The sequence below is a fragment of the Candoia aspera genome, chromosome 1 (genome assembly GCF_035149785.1).
Source record: "Candoia aspera isolate rCanAsp1 chromosome 1, rCanAsp1.hap2, whole genome shotgun sequence".
Lineage (NCBI taxonomy): Eukaryota > Metazoa > Chordata > Lepidosauria > Squamata > Boidae > Candoia > Candoia aspera.
Genome location: NC_086153.1, coordinates 251,262,470 through 251,280,943, shown reverse-complemented (window position 1 = coordinate 251,280,943; position 18,474 = coordinate 251,262,470). Strand labels below are relative to the sequence as shown.

Below are 18,474 nucleotides of genomic sequence, written 5' to 3'. Positions count from 1 at the left end.
AAGGGCCAAGACATGTATATGCTCTCTTCCCCCTCCTTGTTACCCACATAGAAGACGGCCTGTATTTTGATTTGGGGCTTCTCTTTACAGATTGCCTCTTGCCACAGAATCAGCTTAATCACGCAGCAAATCAGATCATAAGCATCATAAGCATCATAAGCATCAAAACATCTCACTGGGCAAATTAAGGTCATAACAACAACCTTGCCAAGACCCATCTAAGAAGTAGAATTTCAACAGGCAACGCATACGCCTCCCTCCTGCCTTCAAGAGCAGTCAGTATCCATATCCAACAAAGCCAAATTCTCAAGCCCACTGACCACGAAAACAGTATTTGTCAAATCCTGTACCAGCAGTGTCTGCAAGACCCCTTTTCAGACCAGGAATTCAACAGCAATGAAGGACATGCAGGCTTTCACTGCATGCACTGACATGAAGATGAAAAGCTGCAAATATACAATAAGGGTTTTTGTTCTCAGTATGTCTGGAAGTGTCTCATGAGTTGAAAATAGTTAAGAAAAACTTTTCTGGGTCAGAGCAAAGGTTCAGAAGCCTGTTTCCCATGGTGGGCTGTCATATATCTACAGACAGTTCTCACTTAACAACAGTAATTCCGTTACTAAGCAATGCACAACGTCATATTACCGCATTGCTTAGCGATGGCAATCCTGGCAGTCCCCACTGCCATCATTAAGTGAAAATCGCAGCTCATTAAGTGAGGACCTCACATGGCTGCGACTTGCATCTTACTGCCAGCTTCCCACAAGCAAAGTCAATGGGGAAGCCGGCTGGAAGATGCAAGTCCTGGGCATTTTGCAAGCAGGCTGAAGGGAGGGTAAGTACTGTGGAGTGAGGCCAGGGAGGGGTGCTGTAGCGAGTGCATGCAGGCCAGGGAGCAGTTGCTGCAGTATCACACAAGTGTTTGAGGGCTGGGGAGGAGGTGCTGTGGTATAAGCACGTGCTACGAAGTATGAGATCCCAGGATCTCATACTCTGTAGCAGGGCTCCTCCGGAGAAAAAGCAGCAGGAGCAACTTGAAACTTTTCTTTCTGACTTCCCCACTGACTTTGCTTGTGGGAAGCCAGCAGGGAAGGATGCAAATGGTGATCAAGTGACTGCAGGACACTACAACTGTTGTTAAGTGTGAGCTGGCTGCCAAGGGCCCGGATTGCGATCGTGTGACTGCGGGGGTGGTGCAATGGCTGGAACTTCAAGGACTGGTCGTAAGTACCACTCATTCAGCACCATCACAACTTTGAATGGTCGCTGAATGAGTGGTTGTTAACCAAGGACTACCTGTTTAGGAAACAGGCAAGCAGGGCAGAAAGGTAATAGCCTCTCCTACTAATTTCCAATTTACTATTCAAATGTCTAGCCAGAAATGTCCACAGAATCAAAAGCTTTTGTCAAAATGATGAAAGCAGCAATGCAAGTTTCATTCCTTCTGGACATGTGTGCAACATTATGAGGCGCAAACAAAAAGGGCCGAGCATTTGCACTGTGATGGCATGATGCCGCTTTCATCGTTTATGCCCCCCCCCCAAGCTTTTGTATATAGCATATAGCCATATAATAGCTATTCCACTACAGGGGAGTACTATACACACAAGACTGCTATTATTTTTACTTCAAACACGTTTTTGAAACTTGATATTTATTTTTTTCAAATAGAGCTGTTTTTAGAACAATTCAACTCAAGTGAAGGATACTGAGCAGGATGGAAAGACATATGCTCTTCATAGTGATAGTGAAACTCTGATGGTAACCATTGGAGCAAACCTGTATAGCCCAGGGTTTCTCAGCCAGGGTTCTGTGGTCCCCTGGGAGATCACAGTTTATTTAAAAGATTATTTCAAATTCTGGCAACTTCACATTAAAGAGGTAAGTTTCATTCTTGATTTTTAGTTTAAGAACACTGTTAATGCATATATACAGGCCTACACATGAAGCAAATATAATAATTTTGAAACTTCTGGCCTGTATTTGAGCCTGAATATACAAGGGTTCCCAGAGGCCTAAAAAATATTTCAAGGGTTCCTCCAGGGTCAAAAGGTTGAGAAAGGATCCTGTATAGGATGAGGCTATCATCATGTAATTTCTACATTCTATGAAGAAATTCCCACATCATATAGAAACTTTGAAGAAAAAATATTACATTTTAACTTTTGCAAGCTTCCAACCATAGATATTAGATGGATGGATGCAAACTAAACATATAGAAGAGAATGAATAAATCTCTGCCATTTCTTTAGTGGCTGTAAGTCATTCTTTAACATTTTATCTACATTAAATTCAATGCATATATATTTAGAATTTTTTGATACAGTAGAAGTATACAAAACAAAACAATAGAAAGAAAAAGGAATGAAAAGAGAAAAAAAACATATAGTTATACCTTCCGCCCTTCTTTCTATAGGGTAATTATCATCTTACTCTTTTCCCCATCCACTTTGGCCCTTTTTAATCCCCAAATCCAGAAATCATCAATTCAATCTTTTCTTATTTGAACAAACAGCCCATATTGGGTTTCCAGTCTTTCAAAAACACCTTTGTCATTTTTTTCCCTGACCAGACTGGTCAGCTTTGCCATTTCTGCAAGTTCAGTTAATTTTATAATCTTCCACTGTAGATATTTCATTATTTTTCCATCTTTTGGATACAATAATCTTGCCACATATAATTTGGAATATTTTGGATTTTATAAATTATATTTCAACATATAAGTATTATTATTAAAATTTTTCACTTGAAATATTTTACTGATACTTCTGACTCTTCTCATTGTGTTCCATGACGGTTATTTTTATTTGTGCGGCAGCACAGATTTATGGAGGTTATCTAAAACTCAACAAGAAAGAGGGAATGCAAGCTCCTACAATCAGTCCAAATTTGGAAGAACAGAAATATTTGAAGCAGACAATACCGCTTATAAAGTGGCCAAGGATGATTACATGCTCTATTAATCCCAAAAGAAGACAGTTCTGAATTTAAGACAATCCTCCTTCCAAAGAAAGATTAAAGGTTAAAAATACATACAAAAATCCTGTGTGCTGCCTAGTTTTACTTCTTTGTCATCTAAAGCTGCCAATCTCCACTGAAGCCAATCCTGAAGTCCCCCAAGCCCCAATAATAAATGTGCAGATAGATAGACAGGCAGGCAGGCAGGCTTGCTCTGTAACAATTCCCATGGACCGCAGTATATCCTCTGGTAAATATGCACTGCTATTGGGAATAGCTGTTCAGCCCAGTTCACTCCAGGGAAGTGGTGGGAACCGAGGGAGAAATTCTGGAATATTAACAACACATAAGATGAGATAAAACGAGTAATGACTAAATTAAGATTTGTGATCTAACTTGTCAAAATTTCAATCAATCAATAATATTTATTCAGTCAATGACCAGCAAAATTTAAAAGGACAAAAACAAAGTAAAACAAAAAAATACAATAAAATACTACCAACTAATCAAATAGATCACATAATATAAGATTTATAATATAGTAATTCTTCAGCAAAGGATTGTTACCTTGTCGTGGTGCTGGAGCTTGAGCACCTCAATGATGCCATGAGCTAAACCATGAAGGGCCACCCAAGACGGGAAGGTCATGACAGAGAGGTCAGACTAAATGCGATCCCTGGGGAAGGTAATGTCAACCCACCCCAGTATTCTTGCCATGAAAACTAAATGGATCAGCACAACCAGAGATATGTCGGTATACCATCGGAAGATGAGACCCCCAGGTCGGAAGATGGTCAAAATGCTACTGGGGAGGAACAGAGGATGAGTCCAGCTAGCCCCAGACGTGATGACGCAGCTAGCTCAAAGCCGAAAGGACGGCTAGCGGCCGACGGTGCTGGTGGTGAACGGCGAATCCGATGTTCTAAGGATCAACACACCATTGGAACCTGGAATGTAAGATCTATGAGCCAGGGCAAATTGGATGTGGTTATTGGTGAGATGTCAAGATTAAAGATAGACATTTTGGGCGTCAGTGAACTGAACTGGACTGGAATGGGCCACTTCACATCAAATGACCACCAGATCTGCTACTGTGGACAAGAGGACCACAGAAGAAATGGAGTAGCCTTCATAATTAATATTAAAGTGGCGAAAGCAGTGCTTGGATACAATCCAAAAAACGACAGAATGATCTCAATTCAAATTCAGGGCAAGCCATCTAACATCAAAGTGATCCAAATATACGCCCCAACCACAAATGCTGAAGAAGCTGAAGTAGAGCAGTTCTATGGGGATCTGCAGCACCTACTGGACAACACGCCTAAAAGAGATGTTATTTTCATCACGGGAGACTGGAATGCTAAGGTGGGCAGTCAAATGACACCTGGAATTACAGGTAAGCATGGCCTGGGAGAACAAAACGAAGCAGGACATAGGCTGATAGAATTTTGCCAAGACAACTCACTCTGCATAACACTCTCTTCCAACAACCTAAGAGACGGCTTTATACATGGACTTCACCAGATGGACCACACTGAAATCAGATTGACTACATCCTTTGCAGCCAAAGGTGGCGGACATCTGTACAGTCGGTAAAAACAAGACCCGGAGCTGACTGTAGTTCAGATCACGAACTTCTTCTTGCACAATTTAGGATCAGACTAAAGAGATTAGGGAAGACCCACAGATCAGCTAGATATGAGCTCACTAATATCCCTAAGGAATATGCAGTGGAGGTGAAGAATAGATTTAAGGGACTGGACTTAGTAGATAGGGTCCCAGAAGAACTATGGACAGAAGTTCGCAACATTGTCCAGGAGGCGGCAACAAAATACATCCCAAAGAAAGAGAAAACCAAGAAGGCAAAATGGCTGTCTGCTGAGACACTAGAAGTAGCCCAAGAAAGAAGGAAAGCAAAAGGCAACAGTGATAGGGGGAGATATGCCCAATTAAATGCAAAATTCCAGAGGCTAGCCAGAAGAGATCAGGAATTATTTTTAAACAAGCAATGCGCGGAAGTGGAAGAAGACAATAGAATAGGAAGGACAAGAGACCTCTTCCAAAAAATTAGAAACATCGGAGGTAAATTCCAGGCAAAAATGGGTATGATCAAAAACAAAGATGGCAAGGACCTAACAGAAGAAGAAGAGATCAAGAAAAGGTGGCAAGAATATACAGAAGACCTGTACAGGAAGGATAACAATATCGGGGACAGCTTTGACGGTGTGGTCAGTGAGCTAGAGCCAGACATCCTGAAGAGTGAGGTTGAATGGGCCTTAAGAAGCATTGCTAATAACAAGGCAGCAGGAGACGACGGCATCCCAGCTGAACTGTTCAAAATCTTGAGAGATGATGCTGTCAAGGCAATGCATGCTATATGCCAGCAAATTTGGAAAACACAAGAATGGCCATCAGACTGGAAAAAATCAACTTATATCCCCATACCAAAAAAGGGAAACACTAAAGAATGTTCAAACTATCGAACAGTGGCACTCATTTCACATGCCAGTAAGGTAATGCTCAAGATCCTGCAAGGTAGACTTCAGCAATTCATGGAGCGAGAATTGCCAGATGCACAAGCTGAGTTTAGAAAAGGCAGAGGAACTAGGGACCAAATTGCCAATATCCGCTGGATAATGGAAAAAGCCAGGGAGTTTCAGAAAAACATCTATTTCTGTTTTATTGACTATTCTAAAGCCTTTGACTGTGTGGACCATAACAAATTGTGGCAAGTTATTAGTGGTATGGGGATACCAAGTCATCTTGTATGCCTCCTGAAGAATCTGTATAATGACCAAGTAGCAACAGTAAGAACAGACCACGGAACAACGGACTGGTTTAAGATTCGGAAAGGAGTACGGCAGGGCTGTATACTCTCACCCTACCTAATCAACTTGTATGCAGAACACATCATGCAACATGCTGGGCTTGAGGAATCCAAGGCTGGAGTTAAAATCGCTGGAAGAAACATTAACAATCTCAGATATGCAGATGATGCCACTTTGATGGCTGAAAGCGAAGAGGAACTGAGTAGCCTTATGATGAAGGTGAAAGAAGAAAGTGCAAAAGCTGGCTTGCAGCTAAACCTCAAAAAAACCAAGATTATGGCAACCAGCTTGATTGATAACTGGCAAATAGAGGGAGAAAATGTAGAAGCAGTGAAAGACTTTGTATTTCTAGGTGCGAAGATTACTGCAGATGCTGACTGCAGTCAGGAAATCAGAAGACACTTAATCCTTGGGAGAAGAGCAATGACAAATCTCGATAAAATAGTTAAGAGCAGAGACATCACACTGACAACAAAGGTCCACATAGTTAAAGCAATGGTATTCCCCGTAGTAACATATGGCCGCGAGAGCTGGACCATAAGGAAGGCTGAGAGAAGGAAGATAGATGCTTTTGAACTGTGGTGTTGGAGGAAAATTCTGAGAGTGCCTTGGACTGCAAGAAGATCAAACCAGTCCATCCTCCAGGAAATAAAGCCAGAGTGCTCACTGGAGGGAATGATATTAAAGGCAAAACTGAAATACCTTGGTCACATAATGAGAAGACAGGACACCCTGGAGAAGAGTGGAGGGCAAAAGGAAGAAGGGCCGACCAAGGGCAAGGTGGATGGATGATATTCTAGAGGTGACGGACTCGTCCCTGGGGAGCTGGGGGTGTTGACGACCGACAGGAAGCTCTGGCGTGGGCTGGTCCATGAAGTCACGAAGAGTCGGAAGCGACTAAACGAATAAACAACAACAAATGTAGTAATTTCAAAAATTACATATCAGTTCATCATTCCAGTTCACGTACAGTACATAAACAAGACGGCCAATTGTCTAGACCTAGCCCAAAACGTCTGGACAGTACCAGTTCTTTTGGCTTTCCCTGTTTATGTACATTCCACACTTTTGAAACAACATTCATTATCTTTAAAAAATGCTGCATTATAGTTATGAATCATGAGTCTTTGTAAACATCAAAACAGTAGCCCATTCATTTACTGGAAAGCTTCCTGATATAAAGGGTGTGCAAAAATATTTTATTTCAAGCACAAAACTTTGCAAAAACCTCTTTTGAGCACAAAACTCTTGAGTTGTTCCAAACATTTTGGAAGTGTTTTGAGCCAAAAGTTTCATGCTCAAAATGGTTTGAAAGTTTTGTGCACTCCTAATTTAAAATATGGCTATTTAAAAATTAATAGAGGATTTTAGAGTGATAGTAATAATATAAACACAAATATTCTATTGTGCAATATTTTACTACTGTACATGACTTCTAAATTACCAAGTCTGTTGCTCCAAAGATACAGTCCTTCATGCAGCTTTCAAATCTGGCCTGGAGGAGTCTCCACAACAGATTTTGAGGGATGATGGGAAGTTGCAATTACAGAAGGAGCCAAAACTATGGCAGAAAATAGGACTGCAAAACTATGCTCATTTATTTTGATGAAAGACCCATTAACTCCACAGAAGTTTGCTTTTGAGTAGGCATGCACAGAACTACAGTCTTATGTGACAATATTTTTCTGTGTACATAATTAATTATGTGGATTTATGATAAAGTAAGCAATCTGTTAGCCTATTGTAATTTCCCTTTCTTGAATGTTTTAGCAAAGGCAGATACATGGTAAAATTCTTTTCCATATATAAGAATTTTTGGAAACCCTTTGTCCAAGCATTTTTAAACCTATTACAAGTTACTACTTGTAATAAATTACTATTTATTATTCATTCCATTGCAATGTTAAATAAAAACAATCCTTCAGCATAAACAGCCTTGTCACATGATGCATTCTAGATGTCTTGGAACTAAAATTCCCATTATTCCAAGCCAGGATAAACACTGTTCCTAATACCCTCACTGAGGATAATGAGATTTGTAGTAATCTTCAAGAAAGGTCATAAAATCTACTAGGGGTCAGCTCCAGTTGAAATCTGAATATTTTCTTCCAAGTAGAAGTCTGTGAATAAGCTTCACTGAGTTGTGAATGAAGTTACAAGAACTTTAGAACTGGTTATGCCATTCATTGGTAATATTGTTTGCTTCAGGACAAGCCCACTGACGTAGTTCCTGCTAGAAATCAACCAGAACACCTCAGTGTGGCATCAAACCAATATCACAAGTTGTTCCAGCTTGTGCAGCTGACTTGGAAACATCTTAGGGCTGTTGAAATTCTTAATACCAAGCTTCTCAAATAGCATGAGGTTGAAAAGGTTATAATGTTTATGTACAGCACCTAAAACTTGTTACAGTTGTATGTGAAAAAAGATGAGCTGGAAGTGGCTTGTTGTTTTAATACAATAAAGCAATAAATAAATAAATGTTCTCTTTTAAATTAAAAGCAAATTCAGAAATATTACTGCTCTAAGTCATTCTAGATAGCATAGAATCCTCTGAATCAAGTTCATCTCTGGTGACTACATGGATACATCTAGATAGTTTTCTTGGCAACAATGGGGATATGGTCCACTACTACCTTCTTTTGGGATGTTTTTAAAAATTTCCTATTCTGGCCTTCAGTGTTGGGATTGCCTGGTGGATTAAAATCATAACTACATCTAACCCTGTTTTTTCAACGGCAGCCCTTACCCCTTCAATAAATAAATAACCAAACCAAACCACACCATAACAAAACCAACCAAACCCTCCACCCCAACATTGGTCTTTTTCAACACAGCAACCACAAATACCTGCCAAAAGTTGAATCTGTGACTTTCTACATGTGGCCTATGTATTCTGACTTGTGCAGTGGCTCTTCATAGTCAATGACAAATTTAATTTAAAAAAAATTACTTTAGTAGTGGAATATAAACAATTGAAAAAATACAATAATGGTAATACAGTGACAAAATAATCTAGATAATCACTTGGTGGTGATTAAATTAAACATAACAAAATAGAAAGAAAAAAGGGGGAAAAACTAGTTATAGGAAAACTTGGACTTGGTGATTTTTCAAGATTGGGTTTTCTAATTCTTTGTTCCACAGTTCAGATATGTTAACTAATGCTAACCTTCATTCTCTTTTTAATTCATATAAAATTTTATTGGTTGGTTTTGCTTAAAATGTTCCATCTCTTAAGGATCCTAAGACTTCAGGTACCTCTCAGACTGCTCATCTGGGCCATACAGGTAGTCCTTGATTAATGACCACAATTGGGACTGGAATCTCAGTCATTGAGTGAATTGGTCATTAATCGAGACACCCACGTGACTACTTTGATCAATTATCACAATCCGAGCATTCCTGGTTGTGGTCATTAAGCAATCTCCCAAGTTGTTAAGCAGATGGAGCAAAAGAGCTGCCTGTCGAGGGGTTTCCCTTCCCCTCCATGCACAGAGGAGAAATCCTTGGTGGGGCTGGAGGAACGAAGCAGAAATCTTCAGGATTTGAGCTTCATTCCTGCAGCTCCAGATGTCCTGTTCAGACTATGCTACCAGGCAGAGTAATATCAAAAATACTCTTTACTAAATAACTATTTACAATAATTAAGTCCTTGAAGCACAAAAACTGGATTCAGTCAAGCCCAACTGGGCAACAACAAGACAGCGGAACAGGACTCCCCAACAGGAACTGGATGTCTGGAAGAGACTGGAACACAAGGTGCTGATGAAGCTGAGGGCAACAGGTCTCAAACTGGAACAGTACTTGAGTTGCTCTGGCGCTGGATCACTGGGTGGCTGAAGACTCACGTTGGACTGGAAGCCGGTAACTGGAGTCTCAGAGCAAGACTAAGAACAGGGAACAAGGCTGGGGTCAAACTAGAAGCTCTGGATTAGGCTGGGTTCTCTGGACTGGAGGCTTGGAGCAAGACTGGAAACTCGGAGCAAGGCTAGTCTAGGCTAGAAGCCCTGGACTAGGCTGGAGACTCTGGACTGGAGACTCGGAGCAGAACTGGAAACTTGGAGCGAGGAACTCGGAACAAGGCGGGACTTGGCTGAAGATTCCTGGCAAGACTGGGAGCTAGGCATAACAAGACTGAACTGGAAGTTCAGGACTAGACAAGGAACTCAAGACAAGGCAGAACTGGACCACAGGGTCTAGACAGGGTTGCAAACCTGATTCACAACGAGATAGGTGTGAAGCTCCTGAGCAATGTCATGCAACTGAAGCGTGGCTAGACCGGACTGAAGATCCAAGGTGAGGCTGAAGATCAAACGCACTACGAAGCTGTACTGGAGACTCTGGACCAGGCTGGGAGCTAGAAGTGTGGCAAGGCTGAGCCAAAGACTCGAGGCAAGGATGAGGACTTGTAGCATGACGAGGCTGGACTAGAGATTCAAGACAAGGCTGAAGACTTGGAGCACAACAAGGCTGGACTAGAGGCCTTGGACATGGCTGGACACTCGAAGCAAGGCTGGAAGCATGCCTGGAAAGTGCAAAAGAGAAACACGAAGGCCCGAAGCTGGATGCAAGACTGAGGCTGCTGGGTTCGGTGAGGAGAAGATCCTCAGTGGCAGCAGAAGCAGGATTCAAGTCCTCTTCAGTGGAGAGTAAAGGCGCTGATTCCTCTTTGGCAACAAACGCTGTCACCGATGCTGGTAGAGACTCTTCCACTGAAGCTGCAGGCTTGTAGGACTGGTTGTCTCTGGCAGCTTGCTCTTCGCGCGTCTGTCTTTTATCCTGATCCTTCACGCACCTGGAGCCTTCTGCAGCCAATTGGGCTGCCTTCTCTTTCGCATGCTTTTCTGACTGTCGTTGGCGTGCACTGATTGGAGGATTCGAACCCTGCCCCAAATCCTGGCCAATCAGGACCTTGGACTCTTCCTGTGCTGCTGGCTCATCCTCTGGTTTCGTTTTCCCGATTTCAGCCCAGTAAGTTTCCATTTCCTCCTCTGACTCAGAAGAAGTTTCGCTTTCTGAGTCAGAGGCAGGCTAGACTCTGACACCAGGAAGGGTTTCCCCTCCTCTCCATCCCCTCCACTTGCAACCTTCCCTGCCGGCTTCCCCATTGACTTTCTGGGGAAACCGGCAGAGAAGATTGCAAATGGTGATCACATGATCGCGGAGCGCTTGGCAACTGGTTGTAAATGTGAGCCGGCTGTCAAGCACCCAAAATGCGGTCACGTGACTTGGGGGTGGTGCAACATTTCACGACAGGTGGAAGTGCTCTACGGGCCGTAAAACACCCTTTCCAAGGCTGTTGTAACTTTGAATGGTTGTTAAGCAACCAGTTGTTAAGTGAAGACTACTTGTACTGTTTAATCAGTACACATTTCAGTTGTATATACTGCCAAACAAATGTTACAGGTACATAATATTCAGAATGCAATTTCTCAATGTCTTTAAAACAACCATGATAACTCAATTATTTAAAGTATTTATCCCTTGTTTGGCCCAGGTATTCCAGTAGAAGACCTTCAAGTTTCAGTTATTTCGCAATGACAATGAGAGAAGTAAACAATGGGGCGGTCATGATATCTTCATGTCTGCATGCTCCTTCTGATTTTATTTAAGATTTTAATCACATGAGAAAGAAAATGGTAAGCTAGCCTGCTGTAAAGTAGCATTTCTGTCTACAAGAATGCCCTCCATAAAACCCTTAAGCATTTTTGAAAATAAAAATGGGGCTGGGGGTGGTGGCAATCCAGTTCTATCTTTGAAAGTGTGCCCATCTGCCCAGAAAGAGGGCATTCTGAGGGAGTGATATGGAGGAACCTCATCAGTTTGCCTTCTGGTAACTAGATCTTTGGCCATGTCCTGCTCGGCAGTCATTTCATGAAAGTATCTAGTCTCTCCAAATTCCAAAAGTGTGGACCAGTTCAAAAAGTGTGCTTATCCCTGGTCTAGGCATCTGAAAAACAGCTAATTCAACTACCCAGAACTTTGGCTAAAGTCAGGTCATGAAAACAATAAAGCCCAATTGCTCATCCAGCAAATCCTTCTCTCCAAATGTATAATCTAAATAAACCAAAAGTTGTTCTCTGAACATTTTCTCATCTTTGTAAAACAGCATGTGGGTCATAATAACTATCCATTGACATTTTAAGAGATAAGTACTGAAGAAGAAAGTACAGCTGGAATTCCTGACAATGAGATACAACTAGCCTTTGGAATTCTGTATGTAAAAAAGAGATAAACCTCAGTGACAGCTTAATCCTGTTAAGTGTGTACCTACAATCAGCTTCTGGGGAGTGTGAGAAATTACTGATTTTTTTCCCATTTACTTCAGTAGGTGGTTAGCTTTCCCTCTCATCTTGTGTATGTGGAGGAGGTATCGTTTAATCTTTTAAAATATGTCCATTTATATATTGTATTTTCTTCAATTCCAAACAGAACTTTGAACTATGCTAGGGGCTACTTTATAGCATTCTCTATAGAACTATTACCTTTTATGTAACAGGATAAGCTCACTAATGCAGTACCTTTTTTCCTATTCTCTTCATATAATAGCCTATAACCTAGTGGTTGTTAGCAGAATAGATGAAATACTTCCAAAATATATAACTACACTCAAAGGAAAGAGATACCTTTTCATGCAAACTTCCCATCACACTCTGCAATCTGATATATTTCTACTCAGAAGTAGCATACTGTATATTTTTACTTAAGAGGCACAAAACTATTGTAGCCTTAATTGCTATTGTATATAATCAGCCACTTCTGTTAACTGAAAGGGCCCTCCTTCAGTTGTTGGACCCTCTTGGGTTCCAACTGAAAGGGCCCTCTTTAATAGGTTGTACCCCCTTGGGTTCCAGAGGGAGCTTGGGGTTTTTCCCAAGGATCTGTCAGGCAGTTCAGCTGAGGCCTTGGCTACAGCCTGACACAGGGATATGACTAACGCCCTGGACCAGATTGCTCCTATGCAGCCTCTCTCTGCATGCCAATCCCACAGTCCTCCTTGGTTTTCTGAGGAGTTCCAGGAGATGAAGCGCCAGAAGTGATGCCTGGAAAACCATCTGAGAAAGACAAAGAGTGAATCCAACCAAACCACAATTGGGACCCCATGTTTGGGCCTATATTGTGGCAATAAGGGTGGTGAAAAGTTGCTAGTCCTCCACCCTTATTGCATCTGCCAATAGCTTCCCAATGGCCTTGTTTAGGGTGACCTGTTCCCTATGGGGTGGGGAGCTGGGCTGTAGGATCATCTGCAGGGCCGTGGTGAGTAATATGCATGCTACCTGGCAGACAAAATTGCTCAGAGTTGGACTCTGACTGGGCAAATCCAAGTGAGTTGCCCAGGGGACAATCTTGTGATGTTATCTGGACTGAGTTTGATTGGCAGCCTGGAAAGTGATCGCAGGGTGGGTTCATGTGGTGGTTTCAGACTTTTTGAGAGGGAGTGGTCCCACCAGATTTGAAGGAAGCGGTGGTCCGCCCCCTCTTTCAGAGGTCATCACTGGACTCTTCCCTGTTTAATAATTATTAGCCAGTTTCCAATCTTCCCTTCTTGGGGAAGGTTGTGGAAAAGGTGGGTTAGATGACAGCTACAGAGGATCTTGGAGGAAACAGATTATCTGGACCCATTTCAGTCTGGTTTCAGATCAGGGTCCAGTACAGAGACAGTGCTGATCACACTTGTTGATGACCTTTGTCAGAACCAGCATGAGGCTCGTGCATCCATTCTAGTGCTTCTTGATCTTTCAGTGGCTTTCAGTATTGTTGACCACAGTATCCTTCTGGACCATATGCAGTGGCTAGGAGTTTGAGGCATTGTGTTCTAGTGGTTCACATCCTTCATCAGCGGTTGGTTCCTGTGGGTGTTGACAGGGAGGGGGAAGAGATCACCTCTGCAGCCTCTCATGTGGGGTGCCTCAGGGCTTGATGCTCTCCCCTCTCCCCTTCAACATCTACATGAAACCACTGGGAGAGGTCATCCACCAATTTGGGGTTCCGTATCATCAGAATGCTGATGATACCTAGCTCTACATCTCAACCCCAAGCTGCACCGGTGAAGCTGTCAATGTACTGACCCAGTGTCTGGAAGCTGTTTGGGTCTGGATGGGGCAGAACAGACTTTGGCTCAGTCCTAACATGACTGAGTGACTGTGGCTGTTTGGACCTCCAGGGTTGGGGATATTACCATCAGTGGTCTTGGATGGGGCTAAACTTTCCCTTTCAAGACTGGTGGACAACTTGAGAGTCCTTCTGGACTCACAGCTACTGCCTGAAGACAATGTTAAGAATGTCTAGTGAAATATATTAGTTGCATTCTAACTCCAGTTGTATTTCATTAAAAAAACTCTTAGCTGACATGGTTTGGGTTCAATATACTTGCATATTTCTCATATAGTTGACAAAAAGTTGACCAAAACAACCTTAGTCCTAGTTTATCTTTCAGTGCATAATTTCAACAATCCTACCTGTTCCAAATCATGAACATTTTATGAAGTAATGTAATGTAAAGTTTTAGCTAAGCTAAAAGTTTGATAATTTAACTAACTGCTTTATCTTTACTTTCTGTACTTCATTTTAATTATAAACCCAGAGTTTGAGCAGATACTCAGATTAATTAAACCTGTTGTTTGGGAGTAATGCAGCTACAACAAATAATACGCTAGTCATAATGTCAAGGTTATCTTCTTTTAATTGCATTTAGTCTTGAACACACTTCCTTGAAAGCAATTAACACTAAATTCAGTACAGGTATTTCTCTGATGACCACTTCATAGCACAGGTATATGTATGACAAATTTGTTGTATGGGATCCTGGTATCTAGGTAAAGAGTCTTAAAGCAGTGTTTTAATTGCAGAAATATTTTCTTAGCATTCAGATCAAAATATTTTGTGCTATGAAAATGTTCTTCCTCTGAACAAGCATATTCATGAATACTGTGAATATTATGTGGGAAGTGGATGCACAGCTCAAGTGCTTACTGGGTACCGTCAGTGAGAACAGCGAGACCAATGCACCTGGCCCCACAATCACTCTACTTTTGAAATATGAGCCAGTTTTTTTTCTCTTTAAAAAGTAGCCATCTCTTAATTGCTTCTTATATGCCTGACATTTTAAAAACTAGATTTTATGGATCATTATCTGCAACAGCGTCATGTACATTTTTTATTCAAATTTACATCTCAGTTAAATTCACTGGGCAATTAAGTATATACAGAGCTACAATAACAGTATTCTTGCTTGATATATGGTATAATGCCAAAGCTAAGGCGACCAACTTATTGTTTATAAAATAAACAAACAGCAGCATGATTACTTTCACTGAAAGGAAATCCCACCAACCTCCATGCATTATGTGGACTCCGGATATTGTATCTCTCATTAACATGATTTTTGTGCTTAGAAAAGTCCTTGCCTCCAAGTGAAACTGGATTCCTAACCACGTGTGTTGAGATTTAATAGCATCCTCCTAAACATCTTTGTCTGAGCAACTAGGGAGCGAGATAGACAAGGACGTATCTTGTGATGTCTGTCTCAAAAACTCACATTGTTATACATTTTGCCCCCAGAAGTGAAGCTCTTAGGTACGGTATATCAATAATCAATCAAAACAACTTCTTGGACTGGAATGCTGTTCTATTCCCACAGTAGCAGCAGTTATAGAACATTTATCAAAGATTTATCTAAGAATTGCAAACTACCATTCTGCCTGCTTCTTATACATGTAATTATTATTATTATTATTTACAGTTGTCTTGAGCATTCATGTATGTGAAAGAAAACATGTCTAAAAGGGCTCTAACATAAAAGATCAGACAGAGCCCAGTGTGTTTTTCATATGCTCAGAAGTAAGAGAAGTCTTGGAATATGAGGGGGAGATGGGCGGTGAATAAATTTATAAATAAATAAATAAATAAAATATGAGGGGGGAAAAGAGAATATTTCAAAACATGGCAAACAAAGAGGAAATTGATATTTCAGTCTTATCTCTTTAAAAAGAAATACTAGTCCTTAAGAACTCAGGGCAAAAGAAGTTCAAACTACTGATGATGTTATCTAGTTAGGTAATGAAACACCTGCAAGCAAACAACCAAGCTTAGAGAGGACCAAGGACTACAAAGTTCAAATATTCAGACACCAAGATTATATTTCATGTTATCATAATGTTATCCTAACCTTTAAAAGCTCATCTTGTCAATAAATTTCAGGATGCAATCCTTAAGTAAGGAAGTAAGCCTCATTAAACACAGTAGGACTTCCTTCCAAATACATAAAGGATTGTATTGTTGGGTATATATTATGATAGAGACATCTTCCATAGTAATGCAATAATTTTCTTTCTTTCCATTCTAGATATACTATAACAGCATGTCTGAGGTTTTACTTTTTAAACCAAGTTCATTCAGGCTTTATTTCAACATGAGGCTGAAATGAGGTAAACTTCTTATGCTCAAAGATACCATGAAATATATAATTATGCATCAAGATCTGTATTAAAGGAGTGATGGAATATTGGCTAAACTCAGATAAGATGTTTCAAGTCTTTTAAAAAATGTGATTGTGATAGGCACTCACTAAAAGCAAGCAAGAATAACATATAAAACATACATGCATTCTTCATTAAACTGTTACAGCATCGAGTTCAGTGTCAAATTTTATCAATTATAATACTGTGAGTCTTATATACTCACAAAATACTTAAATACTTATAAATCTGAACCACAGGAGACTACATTAATATGTAGCTGACATATCTTTTCATAGAAAAAAGTTTAAAGCATCAGAATCCAAAAAAAGGACGCCTATGTCCAATTACCAGAAAGTCAAGTCCGGATGAAAATCAGCAGGACTTCATTCTAAGTATTGTAAACAGGCTTCCTTCCTAGGGAACCGGGACCCATTCATTTTTTCTCTCTCCTTGACTCTCCGCAATTAACTCATAACATTTGTCATAGTTTCCACGCAGAAACATTAAAGCGAAAAGGTCATTGCAGTACAGCTTTCCTAGAAGCTGTTTCCAGCAACTCTGTTTCCCAAAATAAAGCAAAGAGGTAAAGAAGAGGAACAAGCAAGAAAACTGGGGGTAAAAAAGAGTTCTGGCGTCAGTTCCATCCCAGGTACATCGGACCGGATTTTTGTTTGAAAGAAGCCCCGTCAAAAAACGCCACGGAACTGCCACTGCAAGGCTACGGGTTTTTTAAGGACAACCCTATGTAAATAAACGCTGTGCCCTGCTCTCCAATCAAGAGGAAGAGCATCTAATTTCACTTCCACATCTCTCCTGAGCAAATGCCCGCGATGTAACCTAGAGGATAGGAAGAATTCTTTTTTCTTAAGCACAGATCCCCTTCCATTCCTCCCCCTTTCCTGAGTGGGCGCCCCGGTAATAGCGCCAGAGACCCCAAGGAGCAAAGTTTCCCCAGTCGTCCCCAAGAGGGGAGGAGGAGACAGGGATGGCAGCGGGAGCCCCACAAAGCCTCGCCGCACCTGAAATCTTACCCTGAAACTTGAAGCCGTTTCTCGTGCCCTCGGTTCTCCCGCCCGTAGGCGCGCACCCACCCGTTCAGATCTACCCGAATCGATAAACAATGTGTCCATTACAAACCCTCGCTCGCTCGCTTCCTCCGCCCACCTGTACAGGGAGAAGAACCAAGCGGAATGCAGCCGGCTCGGAAACACCCCCGGCAGAAATCCCCCTCCCCTACCTGCCGGGGACGTTCCAGAAGAGGAATCCCCTTCCTCGCGCGCGGGCATCAAAGGGGAATCTCCTTCACCATCCCTCCTCTCCTTCAACGCCGCCGCCCCGACCCTTCCTGCCAGCCCGACTGCAGGTAGCAGCCCTCCGCCACCTCCGAGTCCTCACCGTGCTGATAAAAGTGGGGTCTCGCCCGTGACCTCCCACCGCAACGGCTCGCCAGCGTAGCCACAGAAACGACGCCCGGCACAAGCAACCCCTAAACCTGACCTACTTTCCGCCTGGCTTGCCGCTGAACGTCGCACCACTAACCTACTTTCCAGCCAATGGCTTCTCCCCCCGCATCAAGCCCCTGCCCGCCTCTTGGCCAATCGTGGAACAGGGTTTGAGCCTGCTGCCCAATACCCCTCCAAAGAGGATGCTTATGTCCCGCCCTCGATCCGGCCAACCAATCCGAACCGTGCGGCTGAAGAGTAAACGAGTCAGAACGAGGATAACACTCTTGTTGTGCCCGCCTGCTTAAAGGACTGTAACTTGCGAGAGGGGAAGAGCGAGAGAAGGTTGTCGTGCGGGTGTGCGCGCTCGCTCGCTTGCGCGCTCCCGCCCTGTTGTTGCTCCTGCGAGCAGTTGCGTAAGTGGCTGCTTAGAACGGGTGGGACCCGGATGTAAAGGTTCTGGGAGCCGAGCGGAGTCCCAGTTCGGCGGATGATGCCCTCCGGCAGTGCCGGGCATTGCGGGGATGCCTACGTCTGCTTCTGCGCGCATTTGCCTCTGCGCCCAATCCGCGTTTTTCTCGCTTTTTGCTTGTGCATTGCCTCGCGGGGGCAATGCTTCTCTCCCAGAGTAGCATTTACCTGAGACAGGTCCTATCGCCTCTGTTGTTAAATACGGGTAGCAGCGCCTAATTACGCGGCTGATCTCGAAAAGCGAAGCAGGGTCGGAGCTGGTTAATAACTGGATGGGAGACCGCCAGGAAATCCCAGGCCAGTAGGCTAGAC

The 18,474-nt window shown here is 42.3% G+C and overlaps 1 protein-coding gene across 1 annotated transcript in view; it reads right to left on the bottom strand.

The window, feature by feature from the left end:
* BMAL1 (basic helix-loop-helix ARNT like 1) overlaps positions 1-17,787 on the bottom strand; it is a 45,025-nt gene extending 27,238 nt beyond the window's left edge. Inside the window, exon 1 of the mRNA XM_063289488.1 lies at positions 17,645-17,787. The gene's annotated coding sequence lies outside the window, so the exon portion shown is untranslated. The remainder of the gene's footprint in view (positions 1-17,644) is intronic.
* Positions 17,788-18,474: the final 687 nt, after the last annotated feature.